This window comes from Schistocerca gregaria, chromosome 4 (genome assembly GCF_023897955.1).
Source record: "Schistocerca gregaria isolate iqSchGreg1 chromosome 4, iqSchGreg1.2, whole genome shotgun sequence".
Classification (NCBI taxonomy): domain Eukaryota; kingdom Metazoa; phylum Arthropoda; class Insecta; order Orthoptera; family Acrididae; genus Schistocerca; species Schistocerca gregaria.
The window spans coordinates 545,985,964-546,005,783 of NC_064923.1; the positions used below are offsets into that span (position 1 = coordinate 545,985,964).

The 19,820-nt window shown below is 50.5% G+C and overlaps 11 non-coding genes across 11 annotated transcripts; all 11 read right to left on the reverse strand.

Annotated features, from left to right (window-relative positions):
• Nucleotides 1–2,688: 2,688 nt before the first annotated feature.
• Trnas-cga (transfer RNA serine (anticodon CGA)) lies at nt 2,689–2,763 on the reverse strand. The gene has a single exon. It is a non-coding gene; the product is annotated as a tRNA-Ser (tRNA).
• Nucleotides 2,764–4,188: 1,425 nt separating this feature from the next.
• Trnas-cga (transfer RNA serine (anticodon CGA)) lies at nt 4,189–4,263 on the reverse strand. Its single transcript has one exon. It is a non-coding gene; the product is annotated as a tRNA-Ser (tRNA).
• A 225-nt stretch (nt 4,264–4,488) lies between these two features.
• On the reverse strand, nt 4,489–4,563 carry Trnas-cga (transfer RNA serine (anticodon CGA)). Its single transcript has one exon. It is a non-coding gene; the product is annotated as a tRNA-Ser (tRNA).
• Nucleotides 4,564–5,688: 1,125 nt separating this feature from the next.
• Nucleotides 5,689–5,763, reverse strand: Trnas-cga (transfer RNA serine (anticodon CGA)). Its single transcript has one exon. It is a non-coding gene; the product is annotated as a tRNA-Ser (tRNA).
• Nucleotides 5,764–7,188: 1,425 nt separating this feature from the next.
• On the reverse strand, nt 7,189–7,263 carry Trnas-uga (transfer RNA serine (anticodon UGA)). Its single transcript has one exon. It is a non-coding gene; the product is annotated as a tRNA-Ser (tRNA).
• Nucleotides 7,264–8,088: 825 nt separating this feature from the next.
• Trnas-cga (transfer RNA serine (anticodon CGA)) lies at nt 8,089–8,163 on the reverse strand. Its single transcript has one exon. It is a non-coding gene; the product is annotated as a tRNA-Ser (tRNA).
• A 4,125-nt stretch (nt 8,164–12,288) lies between these two features.
• Nucleotides 12,289–12,363, reverse strand: Trnas-cga (transfer RNA serine (anticodon CGA)). The gene has a single exon. It is a non-coding gene; the product is annotated as a tRNA-Ser (tRNA).
• A 225-nt stretch (nt 12,364–12,588) lies between these two features.
• Trnas-cga (transfer RNA serine (anticodon CGA)) lies at nt 12,589–12,663 on the reverse strand. The gene has a single exon. It is a non-coding gene; the product is annotated as a tRNA-Ser (tRNA).
• Nucleotides 12,664–13,788: 1,125 nt separating this feature from the next.
• On the reverse strand, nt 13,789–13,863 carry Trnas-cga (transfer RNA serine (anticodon CGA)). Its single transcript has one exon. It is a non-coding gene; the product is annotated as a tRNA-Ser (tRNA).
• Nucleotides 13,864–15,588: 1,725 nt separating this feature from the next.
• Nucleotides 15,589–15,663, reverse strand: Trnas-uga (transfer RNA serine (anticodon UGA)). Its single transcript has one exon. It is a non-coding gene; the product is annotated as a tRNA-Ser (tRNA).
• An 825-nt stretch (nt 15,664–16,488) lies between these two features.
• On the reverse strand, nt 16,489–16,563 carry Trnas-cga (transfer RNA serine (anticodon CGA)). Its single transcript has one exon. It is a non-coding gene; the product is annotated as a tRNA-Ser (tRNA).
• Between the last annotated feature and the right edge of the window lie 3,257 nt (nt 16,564–19,820).

A 19,820-nucleotide genomic window follows, 5' to 3' on the forward strand; every position in this document is an offset into this window, starting at 1 on the left:
CATCCGAAGACCAGTATCAGCTGCAAAGCGATTTAGAAAAGATTGCTGTATGGTGTGTCAGGTGGCAGTTGACGCTAAATAACGAAAAGTGTGAGATGATCCACATGAGTTCCAAAAGAAATCCGTTGGAATTCGATTACTCGGTAAATAATACAATTCTCAAGGCTGTCAAATCAACTAAGTATCTGGGTGTTAAAATTACGAACAACTTCAGTTGCAAGGACCACATAGATAATATTGTCGGGAAGGCGAGCCAAATTTTGCGTTTCATTGGCAGGACACTTAGAAGATGCAACAAGTCCACTAAAGAGACAGCTTACACTACACTCGTTCGTCCTCTGTTAGAATATTGCTGCGCGGTGTGGGATCCTTACCAGGTGGGATTGACGGAGGACATCGAGAGGGTGCAAAGAAGGGCAGCTCGTTTTGTATTATCGCGTTATAGAGGAGAGAGTGTGGCAGATATGATACACGAGTTGGGATGGAAGTCATTACAGCATAGACGTTTTTCGTCGCGGCGAGAGCTTTTTACGAAATTTCAGTCACCAACTTTCTCTTCCGAATGCGAAAATATTTTGTTGAGCCCAACCTACATAGGTAGGAATGATCATCAAAATAAAGTAAGAGAAATCAGAGCTCGAACAGAAAGGTTTAGGTGTTCGTTTTTCCCGCTCGCTGTTCGGGAGTGGAATAGTAGAGAGATAGTATGATTGTGGTTCGATGAACAATCTGCCAAGCAATTAAATGTGAATTGCAGAGTAGTCATGTAGATGTAGATGTAGATGTAGACATGGCTTAGCCACAGCCTGGGGGATGTTTCCAGAATGAGATTTTCACTCTGCAGCGGAGTGTGCGCTGATATGAAACTTCCTGGCAGATTAAAACTGTGTGCCCGACCCAGACTCGAAATCGGGACCTTTGCCTTTCGCGGGCAAGTGCTCTTCCAACTGAGCTACCGAAGCACGACTCACGTCCGGTACTCACAGCTTTACTTCTGCCAGTATCTGTCTCCTACCTTCCAAACTTTACAGAAGCTCTTCTGCGAACCTTGCAGAACTAGCACTCCTGAAAGAAAGGATATTGCGGAGACATGGCTTAGCCACAGCCTGGGGGATGTTTCCAGAATGAGATTTTCACTCTGCAGCGGAGTGTGCGCTGATATGAAACTTCCTGGCAGATTAAAACTGTGTGCCCGACCGAGACTCGAACACGGGACCTTTGCCTTTCGCGGGCATGTGCTCTATCAGCTGAGCTACCAAAGCACGACTCACGTCCGGTACTCACAGCTTTACTTCTGCCAGTATCCGTCTCCTACCTTCCAAACTTTACAGAAGCTCTTCTGCGAACCTTGCAGAACTAGCACTCCTGAAAGAAAGGATATTGCGGAGACTTGGCTTAGCCACAGCCTGGGGGATGTTTCCAGAATGAGATTTTTACTCTGCAGCGGAGTGTGCGCTGATATGAAACTTCCTGGCAGATTAAAACTGTGTGCCCGACCGAGACTCGAACTCGGGACTTTTGCCTTTCGCGGACATGTGCTCTACCAACTGAGCTACCGAAGCACGACTCACGTCCGGTACTCACAGCTTTACTTCTGCCAGTATCCGTCTCCTACCTTCCAAACTTTACAGAAGCTCTTCTGCGAACCTTGCAGAACTAGCACTCCTGAAAGAAAGGATATTGTGGAGACATGGCTTAGCCACAGCCTGGGGGATGTTTCCAGAATGAGATTTTCACTCTGCAGCGGAGTGTGCGCTGATATGAAACTTCCTGGCAGATTAAAACTGTGTGCCCGACCGAGACTCGAACTCGGGACCTTTGCCTTTCGCGGGCAAGTGTTCTACCAACTGAGCTACCGAAGCACGACTGACGTCCGGTACTCACAGCTTTACTTCCGCCAGTATCCGTCTCCTACCTTCCAAACTTTACAGAAGCTCTTCTGCGAACCTTGCAGAACTAGCACTCCTGAAAGAAAGGATATTGCGGAGACATGGCTTAGCCACAGCCTGGGGGATGTTTCCAGAATGAGATTTTCACTCTGCAGCGGAGTGTGCGCTGATATGAAACTTCCTGGCAGATTAAAACTGTGTGCCCGACCGAGACTCGAAATCGGGACCTTTGCCTTTCGCGGGCAAGTGCTCTACCAACTGAGCTACCGAAGAACGACTCACGTCCGGTACTCACAGCTTTACTTCCGCCAGTATCCGTCTCCTACCTTCCAAACTTTACAGAAGCTCTTCTGCGAACCTTGCAGAACTAGCACTCCTGAAAGAAAGGATATTGCGGAGACATGGCTTAGCCACAGCCTGGGGGATGTTTCCAGAATGAGATTTTCACTCTGCAGCGGAGTGTGCGCTGATATGAAACTTCCTGGCAGATTAAAACTGTGTGCCCGACCGAGACTCCAACTCAGGACCTTTGCATTTCGCGGGCAAATGCTCTACCAACTGAGCTACCGAAGAACGACTCACGTCCGGTACTCACAGCTTTACTTCTGCCAGTATCCGTCTCCTACCTTCCAAACTTTACAGAAGCTCTTCTGCGAACCTTGCAGAACTAGCACTCCTGAAAGAAAGGATATTGCGGAGACATGGCTTAGCCACAGCCTGGGGGATGTTTCCAGAATGAGATTTTCACTCTGCAGCGGAGTGTGCGCTGATATGAAACTTCCTGGCAGATTAAAACTGTGTGCCCGACCGAGACTCGAACTCGGGACCTTTGCCTTTCGCGGGCAAGTGCTCTACCAACTGAGCTACCGAAGCACGACTCACGTCCGGTACTCACAGCTTTACTTCTGCCAGTATCCGTCTCCTACCTTCCAAACTTTACAGAAGCTCTTCTGCGAACCTTGCAGAACTAGCACTCCTGAAAGAAAGGATATTGCGGAGACATGGCTTAGCCACAGCCTGGGGGATGTTTCCAGAATGAGATTTTCACTCTGCAGCGAAGTGTGCGCTGATATGAAACTTCCTGGCAGATTAAAACTGTGTGCCCGACCGAGACTCGAACTCGGGACCTTTGCCTTTCGCGGGCAAGTGCTCTACCAGCTGAGCTACCGAAGCACGACTCACGTCCGGTACTCACAGCTTTACTTCTGCCAGTATCCGTCTCCTACCTTCCAAACTTTACAGAAGCTCTTCTGCGAACCTTGCAGAACTAGCACTCCTGAAAGAAAGGATATTGCGGAGACATGGCTTAGCCACAGCCTGGGGGATGTTTCCAGAATGAGATTTTCACTCTGCAGCGGAGTGTGCGCTGATATGAAACTTCCTGGCAGATTAAAACTGTGTGCCCGACCGAGACTCGAACTCGGGACCTTTGCATTTCGCGGGCAAGTGCTCTACCAACTGAGCTACCGAAGCACGACTCACGTCCGGTACTCACAGCTTTACTTCTGCCAGTATCCATCTCCTACCTTCCAAACTTTACAGAAGCTCTTCTGCGAAACTTGCAGAACTAGCACTCCTGAAAGAAAGGATATTGCGGAGACATGGCTTAGCCACAGCCTGGGGGATGTTTCCAGAATGAGATTTTCACTCTGCAGCGGAGTGTGCGCTGATATGAAACTTCCTGGCAGATTAAAACTGTGTGCCCGACCGAGACTCGAACTCGGGACCTTTGCCTTTCGCGGGCAAGTGCTCTACCAGCTGAGCTACCGAAGCACGACTCGCGTCCGGTACTCACAGCTTTACTTCTGCCAGTATCCATCTCCTACCTTCCAAACTTTACAGAAGCTCTTCTGCGAACCTTGCAGAACTAGCACTCCTGAAAGAAAGGATATTGCGGAGACATGGCTTAGCCACAGCCTGGGGGATGTTTCCAGAATGAGATTTTCACTCTGCAGCGGAGTGTGCGCTGATATGAAACTTCCTGGCAGATTAAAACTGTGTGCCCGACCGAGACTCGAACTCGGGACCTTTGCCTTTCGTGGGCATGTGCTCTATCAGCTGAGCTACCAAAGCACGACTCACGTCCGGTACTCACAGCTTTACTTCTGCCAGTATCTGTCTCCTACCTTCCAAACTTTACAGAAGCTCTTCTGCGAACCTTGCAGAACTAGCACTCCTGAAAGAAAGGATATTGCGGAGACATGGCTTAGCCACAGCCTGGGGGATGTTTCCAGAATGAGATTTTCACTCTGCAGCGGAGTGTGCGCTGATATGAAACTTCCTGGCAGATTAAAACTGTGTGCCCGACCGAGACTCGAACTCGGGACCTTTGCCTTTCGCGGGCAAGTGCTCTACCAACTGAGCTACCGAAGCACGACTCACGTCCGGTACTCACAGCTTTACTTCCGCCAGTATCCGTCTCCTACCTTCCAAACTTTACAGAAGCTCTTCTGCGAACCTTGCAGAACTAGCACTCCTGAAAGAAAGGATATTGCGGAGACATGGCTTAGCCACAGCCTGGGGGATGTTTCCAGAATGAGATTTTCACTCTGCAGCGGAGTGTGCGCTGATATGAAACTTCCTGGCAGATTAAAACTGTGTGCCCGACCGAGACTCGAACTCGGGACCTTTGCCTTTCGCGGGCAAGTGCTCTACCAACTGAGCTACCGAAGCACGACTCACGTCCGGTACTCACAGCTTTACTTCTGCCAGTATCCGTCTCCTACCTTCCAAACTTTACAGAAGCTCTTCTGCGAACCTTGCAGAACTAGCACTCCTGAAAGAAAGGATATTGCGGAGACATGGCTTAGCCACAGCCTGGGGGATGTTTCCAGAATGAGATTTTCATTCTGCAGCGGAGTGTGCGCTGATATGAAACTTCCTGGCAGATTAAAACTGTGTGCCCGACCGAGACTCGAACTCGGGACCTTTGCCTTTCGCGGGCAAGTGCTCTACCAGCTGAGCTACCGAAGCACGACTCACGTCCGGTACTCACAGCTTTACTTCTGCCAGTATCCGTCTCCTACCTTCCAAACTTTACAGAAGCTCTTCTGCGAACCTTGCAGAACTAGCACTCCTGAAAGAAAGGATATTGCGGAGACATGGCTTAGCCACAGCCTGGGGGATGTTTCGAGAATGAGATTTTCACTCTGCAGCGGAGTGTGCGCTGATATGAAACTTCCTGGCAGATTAAAACTGTGTGCCCGACCGAGACTCGAACTCGGTACCTTTGTCTTTCGCGGGCAAGTGCTCTATCAGCTGAGCTACCGAAGCACGACTCACGTCCGGTACTCACAGCTTTACTTCTGCCAGTATCCGTCTCCTACCTTCCAAACTTTACAGAAGCTCTTCTGCGAACCTTGCAGAACTAGCACTCCTGAAAGAAAGGATATTGCGGAGACATGGCTTAGCCACAGCCTGGGGGATGTTTCCAGAATGAGATTTTCACTCTGCAGCGGAGTGTGCGCTGATATGAAACTTCCTGGCAGATTAAAACTGTGTGCCCGACCGAGACTCGAACTCGGGACCTTTGCCTTTCACGGGCAAGTGCTCTACCAACTGAGCTACCAAAGCACGACTCACGTCCGGTACTCACAGCTTTACTTCTGCCAGTATCTGTCTCCTACCTTCCAAACTTTACAGAAGCTCTTCTGCGAACCTTGAGGAACTAGCACTCCTGAAAGAAAGGATATTGCGGAGACATGGCTTAGCCACAGCCTGGGGGATGTTTCCAGAATGAGATTTTCACTCTGCAGCGGAGTGTGCGCTGATATGAAACTTCCTGGCAGATTAAAACTGTGTGCCCGACCGAGACTCGAACTCGGGACCTTTGCCTTTCGCGGGCAAGTGCTCTACCAACTGAGCTACCGAAGCACGACTCACGTCCGGTACTCACAGCTTTACTTCCGCCAGTATCCGTCTCCTACCTTCCAAACTTTACAGAAGCTCTTCTGCGAACCTTGCAGAACTAGCACTCCTGAAAGAAAGGATATTGCGGAGACATGGCTTAGCCACAGCCTGGGGGATGTTTCCAGAATGAGATTTTCATTCTGCAGCGGAGTGTGCGCTGATATGAAACTTCCTGGCAGATTAAAACTGTGTGCCCGACCGAGACTCGAACTCGGGACCTTTGCATTTCGCGGGCAAGTGCTCTACCAGCTGAGCTACCGAAGCACGACTCACGTCCGGTACTCACAGCTTTACTTCTGCCAGTATCCGTCTCCTACCTTCCAAACTTTACAGAAGCTCTTCTGCGAACCTTGCAGAACTAGCACTCCTGAAAGAAAGGATATTGCGGAGACATGGCTTAGCCACAGCCTGGGGGATGTTTCGAGAATGAGATTTTCACTCTGCAGCGGAGTGTGCGCTGATATGAAACTTCCTGGCAGATTAAAACTGTGTGCCCGACCGAGACTCGAACTCGGGACCTTTGCATTTCGCGGGCAAGTGCTCTACCAACTGAGCTACCGAAGCACGACTCACGTCCGGTACTCACAGGATTAATTCTGCCAGTATCCGTCTCCTACCTTCCAAACTTTACAGAAGCTCTTCTGCGAACCTTGCAGAACTAGCACTCCTGAAAGAAAGGATATTGCGGAGACATGGCTTAGCCACAGCCTGGGGGATGTTTCCAGAATGAGATTTTCACTCTGCAGCGGAGTGTGCGCTGGTATGAAACTTCCTGGCAGATTAAAACTGTGTGCCCGACCGAGACTCGAACACAGGACCTTTGCCTTTTGCGGGCAAGTGCTCTACCAACTGAGCTACCGAAGCACGACTCACGTCCGGTACTCACAGCTTTACTTCTGCCAGTATCCGTCTCCTACCTTCCAAACTTTACAGAAGCTCTTCTGCGAACCTTGCAGAACTAGCACTCCTGAAAGGAAGGATATTGCGGAGACATGGCTTAGCCACAGCCTGGGGGATGTTTCCAGAATGAGATTTTCACTCTGCAGCGGAGTGTGCGCTGATATGAAACTTCCTGGCAGATTAAAACTGTGTGCCCGACCGAGACTCGAACTCGGTACCTTTGTCTTTCGCGGGCAAGTGCTCTATCAGCTGAGCTACCGAAGCACGACTCACGTCCGGTACTCACAGCTTTACTTCTGGCAGTATCCGTCTCCTACCTTCCAAACTTTACAGAAGCTCTTCTGCGAACCTTGCAGAACTAGCACTCCTGAAAGAAAGGATATTGCGGAGACATGGCTTAGCCACAGCCTGGGGGATGTTTCCAGAATGAGATTTTCACTCTGCAGCGGAGTGTTCGCTGATATGAAACTTCCTGGCAGATTAAAACTGTGTGCCCGACCGAGACTCGAACTCGGGACCTTTGCCTTTCACGGGCAAGTGCTCTACCAACTGAGCTACCGAAGCACGACTCACGTCCGGTACTCACAGCTTTACTTCTGCCAGTATCCGTCTCCTACCTTCCAAACTTTACAGAAGCTCTTCAGCGAACCTTGCAGAACTAGCACTCCTGAAAGAAAGGATATTGCGGAGACATGGCTTAGCCACAGCCTGGGGGATGTTTCCAGAATGAGATTTTCACTCTGCAGCGGAGTGTTCGCTGATATGAAACTTCCTGGCAGATTAAAACTGTGTGCCCGACCGAGACTCGAACTCGGGACCTTTGCCTTTCGCGGGCAAGTGCTCAACCAGCAGAGCTACCGAAGCACGACTCACGTCCGGTACTCACAGCTTTACTTCTGCCAGTATCCGTCTCCTACCTTCCAAACTTTACAGAAGCTCTTCTGCGAACCTTGCAGAACTAGCACTTCTGAAAGAAAGGATATTGCGGAGACATGGCTTAGCCACAGCCTGGGGGATGTTTCCAGAATGAGATTTTCACTCTGCAGCGGAGTGTGCGCTGATATGAAACTTCCTGGCAGATTAAAACTGTGCGCCCGACCGAGACTCGAACTCGGGACCTTTGCGTTTCGCGGGCAAGTGCTCTACCAACTGAGCCTCCGAAGCACGACTCATGTCCGGTACTCACAGCTTTACTTCTGCCAGTATCCGTCTCCTACCTTCCAAACTTTACAGAAGCTCTTCTGCGAACCTTGCAGAACTAGCACTCCTGAAAGAAAGGATATTGCGGAGACATGGCTTAGCCACAGCCTGGGGGATGTTTCGAGAATGAGATTTTCACTCTGCAGCGGAGTGTGCGCTGATATGAAACTTCCTGGCAGATTAAAACTGTGTGCCCGACCGAGACTCGAACTCGGGACCTTTGCCTTTCGCGGGCAAGTGCTCTACCAACTGAGCTACCGAAGCACGACTCACGTCCGGTACTCACAGCTTTACTTCTGCCAGTATCCGTCTCCTACCTTCCAAACTTTACAGAAGCTCTTCTGCGAACCTTGCAGAACTAGCACTCCTGAAAGAAAGGATATTGCGGAGACATGGCTTAGCCACAGCCTGGGGGATGTTTCCAGAATGAGATTTTCACTCTGCAGCGGAGTGTGCGCTGATATGAAACTTCCTGGCAGATTAAAACTGTGTGCCCGACCGAGACTCAAACTCGGGACCTTTGCCTTTCGCGGGCAAGTGCTCTACCAACTGAGCTACCGAAGCACGACTCATGTCCGGTACTCACAGCTTTACTTCTGCCAGTATCCGTCTCCTACCTTCCAAACTTTACAGAAGCTCTTCTGCGAACCTTGCAGAACTAGCACTCCTGAAAGAAAGGATATTGCGGAGACATGGCTTAGCCACAGCCTGGGGGATGTTTCCAGAATGAGATTTTCACTCTGCAGCGGAGTGTGCGCTGATATGAAACTTCCTGGCAGATTAAAACTGTGTGCACGTCCGAGACTCGAACTCGGGACCTTTGCCTTTCGTGGGCATGTGCTCTATCAGCTGAGCTACCAAAGCACGACTCACGTCCGGTACTCACAGCTTTACTTCTGCCAGTATCCGTCTCCTACCATCCAAACTTTACAGAATCTCTTCTGCGAACCTTGCAGAACTAGCACTCCTTAAAGGAAGGATATTGCGGAGACATGGCTTAGCCACAGCCTGGGGGATGTTTCCAGAATGAGATTTTCACTCTGCAGCGGAGTGTGCGCTGATATGAATCTTCCTGGCAGATTAAAACTGTGTGCCCGACCGAGACTCGAACTCGGTACCTTTGTCTTTTGCGGGCAAGTGCTCTATCAGCTGAGCTACCGAAGCACGACTCACGTCCGGTACTCACAGCTTTACTTCTGCCAGTATCCGTCTCCTACCTTCCAAACTTTACAGAAGCTCTTCTGCGAACCTTGCAGAACTAGCACTCCTGAAAGAAAGGATATTGCGGAGACATGGCTTAGCCACAGCCTGGGGGATGTTTCCAGAATGAGATTTTCACTCTGCAGCGGAGTGTGCGCTGATATGAAACTTCCTGGCAGATTAAAACTGTGTGCCCGACCGAGACTCGAACTCGGGACCTTTGCGTTTCGCGGGCAAGTGCTCTACCAACTGAGCTACCGAAGCACGACTCACGTCCGGTACTCACAGCTTTACTTCTGCCAGTATCCGTCTCCTACCTTCCAAACTTTACAGAAGCTCTTCTGCGAACCTTGCAGAACTAGCACTCCTGAAAGAAAGGATATTGCGGAGACATGGCTTAGCCACAGCCTGGGGGATGTTTCCAGAATGAGATTTTCACTCTGCAGCGGAGTGTTCGCTGATATGAAACTTCCTGGCAGATTAAAACTATGTGCCCGACCGAGACTCGAACTCGGGACCTTTGCCTTTCGCGGGCAAGTGCTCTACCAGCTGAGCTACCGAAGCACGACTCACGTCCGGTACTCACAGCTTTACTTCTGCCAGTATCCGTCTCCTACCTTCCAAACTTTACAGAAGCTCTTCTGCGAACCTTGCAGAACTAGCACTCCTGAAAGAAAGGATATTGCGGAGACATGGCTTAGCCACAGCCTGGGGGATGTTTCCAGAATGAGATTTTTACTCTGCAGCGGAGTGTGCGCTGATATGAAACTTCCTGGCAGATTAAAACTGTGTGCCCGACCGAGACTCGAACTCGGGACCTTTGCGTTTCGCGGGCAAGTGCTCTACCAACTGAGCCTCCGAAGCACGACTCACGTCCGGTACTCACAGCTTTACTTCTGCCAGTATCCGTCTCCTACCTTCCAAACTTTACAGAAGCTCTTCTGCGAACCTTGCAGAACTAGCACTCCTGAAAGAAAGGATATTGCGGAGACATGGCTTAGCCACAGCCTGGGGGATGTTTCCAGAATGAGATTTTTACTCTGCAGCGGAGTGTGCGCTGATATGAAACTTCCTGGCAGATTAAAACTGTGTGCCCGACCGAGACTCGAACTCGGGACCTTTGCGTTTCGCGGGCAAGTGCTCTACCAACTGAGCCTCTGAAGCACGACTCACGTCCGGTACTCACAGCTTTACTTCTGCCAGTATCCGTCTCCTACCTTCCAAACTTTACAGAAGCTCTTCTGCGAACCTTGCAGAACTAGCACTCCTGAAAGAAAGGATATTGCGGAGACATGGCTTAGCCACAGCCTGGGGGATGTTTCCAGAATGAGATTTTCACTCTGCAGCGGAGTGTGCGCTGATATGAAACTTCCTGGCAGATTAAAACTGTGTGCCCGACCGAGACTCGAACTCGGGACCTTTGCCTTTCGCGGGCAAGTGTTCTACCAACTGAGCTACCGAAGCACGACTCACGTCCGGTACTCACAGCTTTACTTCTGCCAGTATCCGTCTCCTACCTTCCAAACTTTACAGAAGCTCTTCTGCGAACCTTGCAGAACTAGCACTCCTGAAAGAAAGGATATTGCGGAGACATGGCTTAGCCACAGCCTGGGGGATGTTTCCAGAATGAGATTTTCACTCTGCAGCGGAGTGTGCGCTGATATGAAAGTTCCTGGCAGATTAAAACTGTGTGCCCGACCGAGACTCGAACTCGGGACCTTTGCCTTTCGCGGGCAAGTGCTCTACCAACTGATCTACCGAAGCACGACTCACGTCCGGTACTCACAGCTTTACTTCTGCCAGTTTCCGTGTCCTACCTTCCAAACTTTACAGAAGCTCTTCTGCGAACCTTGCAGAACTAGCACTCCTGAAAGAAAGGATATTGCTTAGACATGGCTTAGCCACAGCCTGGGGGATATTTCCAGAATGAGATTTTCACTCTGCAGCGGAGTGTGCGCTGATATGAAACTTCCTGGCAGATTAAAACTGTGTGCCCGACCGAGACTCGAACTCGGGACCTTTGCATTTCGCGGGCAAGTGCTCTACCAACTGAGCTACCGAAGCACGACTCACGTCCGGTACTCACAGCTTTAATTCTGCCAGTATCCGTCTCCTACCTTCCAAACTTTACAGAAGCTCTTCTGCGAACCTTGCAGAACTAGCACTCCTGAAAGAAAGGATATTGCGGAGACATGGCTTAGCCACAGCCTGGGGGATGTTTCCAGAATGAGATTTTCACTCTGCAGCGGAGTGTGCGCTGGTATGAAACTTCTTGGCAGATTAAAACTGTGTGCCCGACCGAGACTCGAACTCAGGACCTTTGCCTTTCACGGGCAAGTGCTCTACCAACTGAGCTACCGAAGCACGACTCACGTCCGGTACTCACAGCTTTACTTCTGCCAGTATCCGTCTCCTACCTTCCAAACTTTACAGAAGCTCTTCTGCGAACCTTGCAGAACTAGCACTCCTGAAAGAAAGGATATTGCGGAGACATGGCTTAGCCACAGCCTGGGGGATGTTTCCAGAATGAGATTTTCACTCTGCAGCGGAGTGTGCGCTGATATGAAACTTCCTGGCAGATTAAAACTGTGTGCCCGACCGAGACTCGAACTCGGGACCTTTGCCTTTCGTGGGCATGTGCTCTATCAGCTGAGCTACCAAAGCACGACTCACGTCCGGTACTCACAGCTTTACTTCTGCCAGTATCTGTCTCCTACCTTCCAAACTTTACAGAAGCTCTTCTGCGAACCTTGCAGAACTAGCACTCCTGAAAGAAAGGATATTGCGGAGACATGGCTTAGCCACAGCCTGGGGGATGTTTCCAGAATGAGATTTTCACTCTGCAGCGGAGTGTGCGCTGATATGAAACTTCCTGGCAGATTAAAACTGTGTGCCCGACCGAGACTCGAACTCGGGACCTTTGCCTTTCGTGGGCATGTGCTCTATCAGCTGAGCTACCAAAGCACGACTCACGTCCGGTACTCACAGCTTTACTTCTGCCAGTATCTGTCTCCTACCTTCCAAACTTTACAGAAGCTCTTCTGCGAACCTTGCAGAACTAGCACTCCTGAAAGAAAGGATATTGCGGAGACATGGCTTAGCCACAGCCTGGGGGATGTTTCCAGAATGAGATTTTCACTCTGCAGCGGAGTGTGCGCTGATATGAAACTTCCTGGCAGATTAAAACTGTGTGCCCGACCGAGACTCGAACTCGGGACCTTTGCCTTTCGCGGGCAAGTGCTCTACCAACTGAGCTACCGAAGCACGACTCACGTCCGGTACTCACAGCTTTACTTCCGCCAGTATCCGTCTCCTACCTTCCAAACTTTACAGAAGCTCTTCTGCGAACCTTGCAGAACTAGCACTCCTGAAAGAAAGGATATTGCGGAGACATGGCTTAGCCACAGCCTGGGGGATGTTTCCAGAATGAGATTTTCACTCTGCAGCGGAGTGTGCGCTGATATGAAACTTCCTGGCAGATTAAAACTGTGTGCCCGACCGAGACTCGAACTCGGGACCTTTGCCTTTCGCGGGCAAGTGCTCTACCAACTGAGCTACCGAAGCACGACTCACGTCCGGTACTCACAGCTTTACTTCTGCCAGTATCCGTCTCCTACCTTCCAAACTTTACAGAAGCTCTTCTGCGAACCTTGCAGAACTAGCACTCCTGAAAGAAAGGATATTGCGGAGACATGGCTTAGCCACAGCCTGGGGGATGTTTCCAGAATGAGATTTTCATTCTGCAGCGGAGTGTGCGCTGATATGAAACTTCCTGGCAGATTAAAACTGTGTGCCCGACCGAGACTCGAACTCGGGACCTTTGCCTTTCGCGGGCAAGTGCTCTACCAGCTGAGCTACCGAAGCACGACTCACGTCCGGTACTCACAGCTTTACTTCTGCCAGTATCCGTCTCCTACCTTCCAAACTTTACAGAAGCTCTTCTGCGAACCTTGCAGAACTAGCACTCCTGAAAGAAAGGATATTGCGGAGACATGGCTTAGCCACAGCCTGGGGGATGTTTCGAGAATGAGATTTTCACTCTGCAGCGGAGTGTGCGCTGATATGAAACTTCCTGGCAGATTAAAACTGTGTGTACGACCGAGACTCGAACTCGGTACCTTTGTCTTTCGCGGGCAAGTGCTCTATCAGCTGAGCTACCGAAGCACGACTCACGTCCGGTACTCACAGCTTTACTTCTGCCAGTATCCGTCTCCTACCTTCCAAACTTTACAGAAGCTCTTCTGCGAACCTTGCAGAACTAGCACTCCTGAAAGAAAGGATATTGCGGAGACATGGCTTAGCCACAGCCTGGGGGATGTTTCCAGAATGAGATTTTCACTCTGCAGCGGAGTGTGCGCTGATATGAAACTTCCTGGCAGATTAAAACTGTGTGCCCGACCGAGACTCGAACTCGGGACCTTTGCCTTTCACGGGCAAGTGCTCTACCAACTGAGCTACCAAAGCACGACTCACGTCCGGTACTCACAGCTTTACTTCTGCCAGTATCTGTCTCCTACCTTCCAAACTTTACAGAAGCTCTTCTGCGAACCTTGAGGAACTAGCACTCCTGAAAGAAAGGATATTGCGGAGACATGGCTTAGCCACAGCCTGGGGGATGTTTCCAGAATGAGATTTTCACTCTGCAGCGGAGTGTGCGCTGATATGAAACTTCCTGGCAGATTAAAACTGTGTGCCCGACCGAGACTCGAACTCGGGACCTTTGCCTTTCGCGGGCAAGTGCTCTACCAACTGAGCTACCGAAGCACGACTCACGTCCGGTACTCACAGCTTTACTTCCGCCAGTATCCGTCTCCTACCTTCCAAACTTTACAGAAGCTCTTCTGCGAACCTTGCAGAACTAGCACTCCTGAAAGAAAGGATATTGCGGAGACATGGCTTAGCCACAGCCTGGGGGATGTTTCCAGAATGAGATTTTCACTCTGCAGCGGAGTGTGCGCTGATATGAAACTTCCTGGCAGATTAAAACTGTGTGCCCGACCGAGACTCGAACTCGGGACCTTTACCTTTCGCGGGCAAGTGCTCTACCAACTGAGCTACCGAAGCACGACTCACGTCCGGTACTCACAGCTTTACTTCTGCCAGTATCCGTCTCCTACCTTCCAAACTTTACAGAAGCTCTTCTGCGAAACTTGCAGAACTAGCACTCCTGAAAGAAAGGATATTGCGGAGACATGGCTTAGCCACAGCCTGGGGGATGTTTCCAGAATGAGATTTTCATTCTGCAGCGGAGTGTGCGCTGATATGAAACTTCCTGGCAGATTAAAACTGTGTGCCCGACCGAGACTCGAACTCGGGACCTTTGCATTTCGCGGGCAAGTGCTCTACCAGCTGAGCTACCGAAGCACGACTCACGTCCGGTACTCACAGCTTTACTTCTGCCAGTATCCGTCTCCTACCTTCCAAACTTTACAGAAGCTCTTCTGCGAACCTTGCAGAACTAGCACTCCTGAAAGAAAGGATATTGCGGAGACATGGCTTAGCCACAGCCTGGGGGATGTTTCGAGAATGAGATTTTCACTCTGCAGCGGAGTGTGCGCTGATATGAAACTTCCTGGCAGATTAAAACTGTGTGCCCGACCGAGACTCGAACTCGGGACCTTTGCATTTCGCGGGCAAGTGCTCTACCAACTGAGCTACCGAAGCACGACTCACGTCCGGTACTCACAGGATTAATTCTGCCAGTATCCGTCTCCTACCTTCCAAACTTTACAGAAGCTCTTCTGCGAACCTTGCAGAACTAGCACTCCTGAAAGAAAGGATATTGCGGAGACATGGCTTAGCCACAGCCTGGGGGATGTTTCCAGAATGAGATTTTCACTCTGCAGCGGAGTGTGCGCTGGTATGAAACTTCCTGGCAGATTAAAACTGTGTGCCCGACCGAGACTCGAACACAGGACCTTTGCCTTTTGCGGGCAAGTGCTCTACCAACTGAGCTACCGAAGCACGACTCACGTCCGGTACTCACAGCTTTACTTCTGCCAGTATCCGTCTCCTACCTTCCAAACTTTACAGAAGCTCTTCTGCGAACCTTGCAGAACTAGCACTCCTGAAAGGAAGGATATTGCGGAGACATGGCTTAGCCACAGCCTGGGGGATGTTTCCAGAATGAGATTTTCACTCTGCAGCGGAGTGTGCGCTGATATGAAACTTCCTGGCAGATTAAAACTGTGTGCCCGACCGAGACTCGAACTCGGTACCTTTGTCTTTCGCGGGCAAGTGCTCTATCAGCTGAGCTACCGAAGCACGACTCACGTCCGGTACTCACAGCTTTACTTCTGGCAGTATCCGTCTCCTACCTTCCAAACTTTACAGAAGCTCTTCTGCGAACCTTGCAGAACTAGCACTCCTGAAAGAAAGGATATTGCGGAGACATGGCTTAGCCACAGCCTGGGGGATGTTTCCAGAATGAGATTTTCACTCTGCAGCGGAGTGTTCGCTGATATGAAACTTCCTGGCAGATTAAAACTGTGTGCCCGACCGAGACTCGAACTCGGGACCTTTGCCTTTCACGGGCAAGTGCTCTACCAACTGAGCTACCGAAGCACGACTCACGTCCGGTACTCACAGCTTTACTTCTGCCAGTATCCGTCTCCTACCTTCCAAACTTTACAGAAGCTCTTCAGCGAACCTTGCAGAACTAGCACTCCTGAAAGAAAGGATATTGCGGAGACATGGCTTAGCCACAGCCTGGGGGATGTTTCCAGAATGAGATTTTCACTCTGCAGCGGAGTGTTCGCTGATATGAAACTTCCTGGCAGATTAAAACTGTGTGCCCGACCGAGACTCGAACTCGGGACCTTTGCCTTTCGCGGGCAAGTGCTCAACCAGCAGAGCTACCGAAGCACGACTCACGTCCGGTACTCACAGCTTTACTTCTGCCAGTATCCGTCTCCTACCTTCCAAACTTTACAGAAGCTCTTCTGCGAACCTTGCAGAACTAGCACTTCTGAAAGAAAGGATATTGCGGAGACATGGCTTAGCCACAGCCTGGGGGATGTTTCCAGAATGAGATTTTCACTCTGCAGCGGAGTGTGCGCTGATATGAAACTTCCTGGCAGATTAAAACTGTGCGCCCGACCGAGACTCGAACTCGGGACCTTTGCGTTTCGCGGGCAAGTGCTCTACCAACTGAGCCTCCGAAGCACGACTCATGTCCGGTACTCACAGCTTTACTTCTGCCAGTATCCGTCTCCTACCTTCCAAACTTTACAGAAGCTCTTCTGCGAACCTTGCAGAACTAGCACTCCTGAAAGAAAGGATATTGCGGAGACATGGCTTAGCCACAGCCTGGGGGATGTTTCGAGAATGAGATTTTCACTCTGCAGCGGAGTGTGCGCTGATATGAAACTTCCTGGCAGATTAAAACTGTGTGCCCGACCGAGACTCGAACTCGGGACCTTTGCCTTTCGCGGGCAAGTGCTCTACCAACTGAGCTACCGAAGCACGACTCACGTCCGGTACTCACAGCTTTACTTCTGCCAGTATCCGTCTCCTATCTTCCAAACTTTACAGAAGCTCTTCTGCGAACCTTGCAGAACTAGCACTCCTGAAAGAAAGGATATTGCGGAGACATGGCTTAGCCACAGCCTGGGGGATGTTTCCAGAATGAGATTTTCACTCTGCAGCGGAGTGTGCGCTGATATGAAACTTCCTGGCAGATTAAAACTGTGTGCCCGACCGAGACTCAAACTCGGGACCTTTGCCTTTCGCGGGCAAGTGCTCTACCAACTGAGCTACCGAAGCACGACTCATGTCCGGTACTCACAGCTTTACTTCTGCCATTATCCGTCTCCTACCTTCCAAACTTTACAGAAGCTCTTCTGCGAACCTTGCAGAACTAGCACTCCTGAAAGAAAGGATATTGCGGAGACATGGCTTAGCCACAGCCTGGGGGATGTTTCCAGAATGAGATTTTCACTCTGCAGCGGAGTGTGCGCTGATATGAAACTTCCTGGCAGATTAAAACTGTGTGCACGTCCGAGACTCGAACTCGGGACCTTTGCCTTTCGTGGGCATGTGCTCTATCAGCTGAGCTACCAAAGCACGACTCACGTCCGGTACTCACAGCTTTACTTCTGCCAGTATCCGTCTCCTACCATCCAAACTTTACAGAATCTCTTCTGCGAACCTTGCAGAACTAGCACTCCTTAAAGGAAGGATATTGCGGAGACATGGCTTAGCCACAGCCTGGGGGATGTTTCCAGAATGAGATTTTCACTCTGCAGCGGAGTGTGCGCTGATATGAATCTTCCTGGCAGATTAAAACTGTGTGCCCGACCGAGACTCGAACTCGGTACCTTTGTCTTTTGCGGGCAAGTGCTCTATCAGCTGAGCTACCGAAGCACGACTCACGTCCGGTACTCACAGCTTTACTTCTGCCAGTATCCGTCTCCTACCTTCCAAACTTTACAGAAGCTCTTCTGCGAACCTTGCAGAACTAGCACTCCTGAAAGAAAGGATATTGCGGAGACATGGCTTAGCCACAGCCTGGGGGATGTTTCCAGAATGAGATTTTCACTCTGCAGCGGAGTGTGCGCTGATATGAAACTTCCTGGCAGATTAAAACTGTGTGCCCGACCGAGACTCGAACTCGGGACCTTTGCGTTTCGCGGGCAAGTGCTCTACCAACTGAGCTACCGAAGCACGACTCACGTCCGGTACTCACAGCTTTACTTCTGCCAGTATCCGTCTCCTACCTTCCAAACTTTACAGAAGCTCTTCTGCGAACCTTGCAGAACTAGCACTCCTGAAAGAAAGGATATTGCGGAGACATGGCTTAGCCACAGCCTGGGGGATGTTTCCAGAATGAGATTTTTACTCTGCAGCGGAGTGTGCGCTGATATGAAACTTCCTGGCAGATTAAAACTGTGTGCCCGACCGAGACTCGAACTCGGGACCTTTGCGTTTCGCGGGCAAGTGCTCTACCAACTGAGCCTCCGAAGCACGACTCACGTCCGGTACTCACAGCTTTACTTCTGCCAGTATCCGTCTCCTACCTTCCAAACTTTACAGAAGCTCTTCTGCGAACCTTGCAGAACTAGCACTCCTGAAAGAAAGGATATTGCGGAGACATGGCTTAGCCACAGCCTGGGGGATGTTTCCAGAATGAGATTTTTACTCTGCAGCGGAGTGTGCGCTGATATGAAACTTCCTGGCAGATTAAAACTGTGTGCCCGACCGAGACTCGAACTCGGGACCTTTGCGTTTCGCGGGCAAGTGCTCTACCAACTGAGCCTCTGAAGCACGACTCACGTCCGGTACTCACAGCTTTACTTCTGCCAGTATCCGTCTCCTACCTTCCAAACTTTACAGAAGCTCTTCTGCGAACCTTGCAGAACTAGCACTCCTGAAAGAAAGGATATTGCGGAGACATGGCTTAGCCACAGCCTGGGGGATGTTTCCAGAATGAGATTTTCACTCTGCAGCGGAGTGTGCGCTGATATGAAACTTCCTGGCAGATTAAAACTGTGTGCCCGACCGAGACTCGAACTCGGGACCTTTGCCTTTCGCGGGCAAGTGTTCTACCAACTGAGCTACCGAAGCACGACTCACGTCCGGTACTCACAGCTTTACTTCTGCCAGTATCCGTCTCCTACCTTCCAAACTTTACAGAAGCTCTTCTGCGAACCTTGCAGAACTAGCACTCCTGAAAGAAAGGATATTGCGGAGACATGGCTTAGCCACAGCCTGGGGGATGTTTCCAGAATGAGATTTTCACTCTGCAGCGGAGTGTGCGCTGATATGAAAGTTCCTGGCAGATTAAAACTGTGTGCCCGACCGAGACTCGAACTCGGGACCTTTGCCTTTCGCGGGCAAGTGCTCTACCAACTGATCTACCGAAGCACGACTCACGTCCGGTACTCACAGCTTTACTTCTGCCAGTTTCCGTGTCCTACCTTCCAAACTTTACAGAAGCTCTTCTGCGAACCTTGCAGAACTAGCACTCCTGAAAGAAAGGATATTGCTTAGACATGGCTTAGCCACAGCCTGGGGGATATTTCCAGAATGAGATTTTCACTCTGCAGCGGAGTGTGCGCTGATATGAAACTTCCTGGCAGATTAAAACTGTGTGCCCGACCGAGACTCGAACTCGGGACCTTTGCATTTCGCGGGCAAGTGCTCTACCAACTGAGCTACCGAAGCACGACTCACGTCCGGTACTCACAGCTTTAATTCTGCCAGTATCCGTCTCCTACCTTCCAAACTTTACAGAAGCTCTTCTGCGAACCTTGCAGAACTAGCACTCCTGAAAGAAAGGATATTGCGGAGACATGGCTTAGCCACAGCCTGGGGGATGTTTCCAGAATGAGATTTTCACTCTGCAGCGGAGTGTGCGCTGGTATGAAACTTCTTGGCAGATTAAAACTGTGTGCCCGACCGAGACTCGAACTCAGGACCTTTGCCTTTCACGGGCAAGTGCTCTACCAACTGAGCTACCGAAGCACGACTCACGTCCGGTACTCACAGCTTTACTTCTGCCAGTATCCGTCTCCTACCTTCCAAACTTTACAGAAGCTCTTCTGCGAACCTTGCAGAACTAGCACTCCTGAAAGAAAGGATATTGCGGAGACATGGCTTAGCCACAGCCTGGGGGATGTTTCCAGAATGAGATTTTCACTCTGCAGCGGAGTGTGCGCTGATATGAAACTTCCTGGCAGATTAAAACTGTGTGCCCGACCGAGACTCGAACTCGGGACCTTT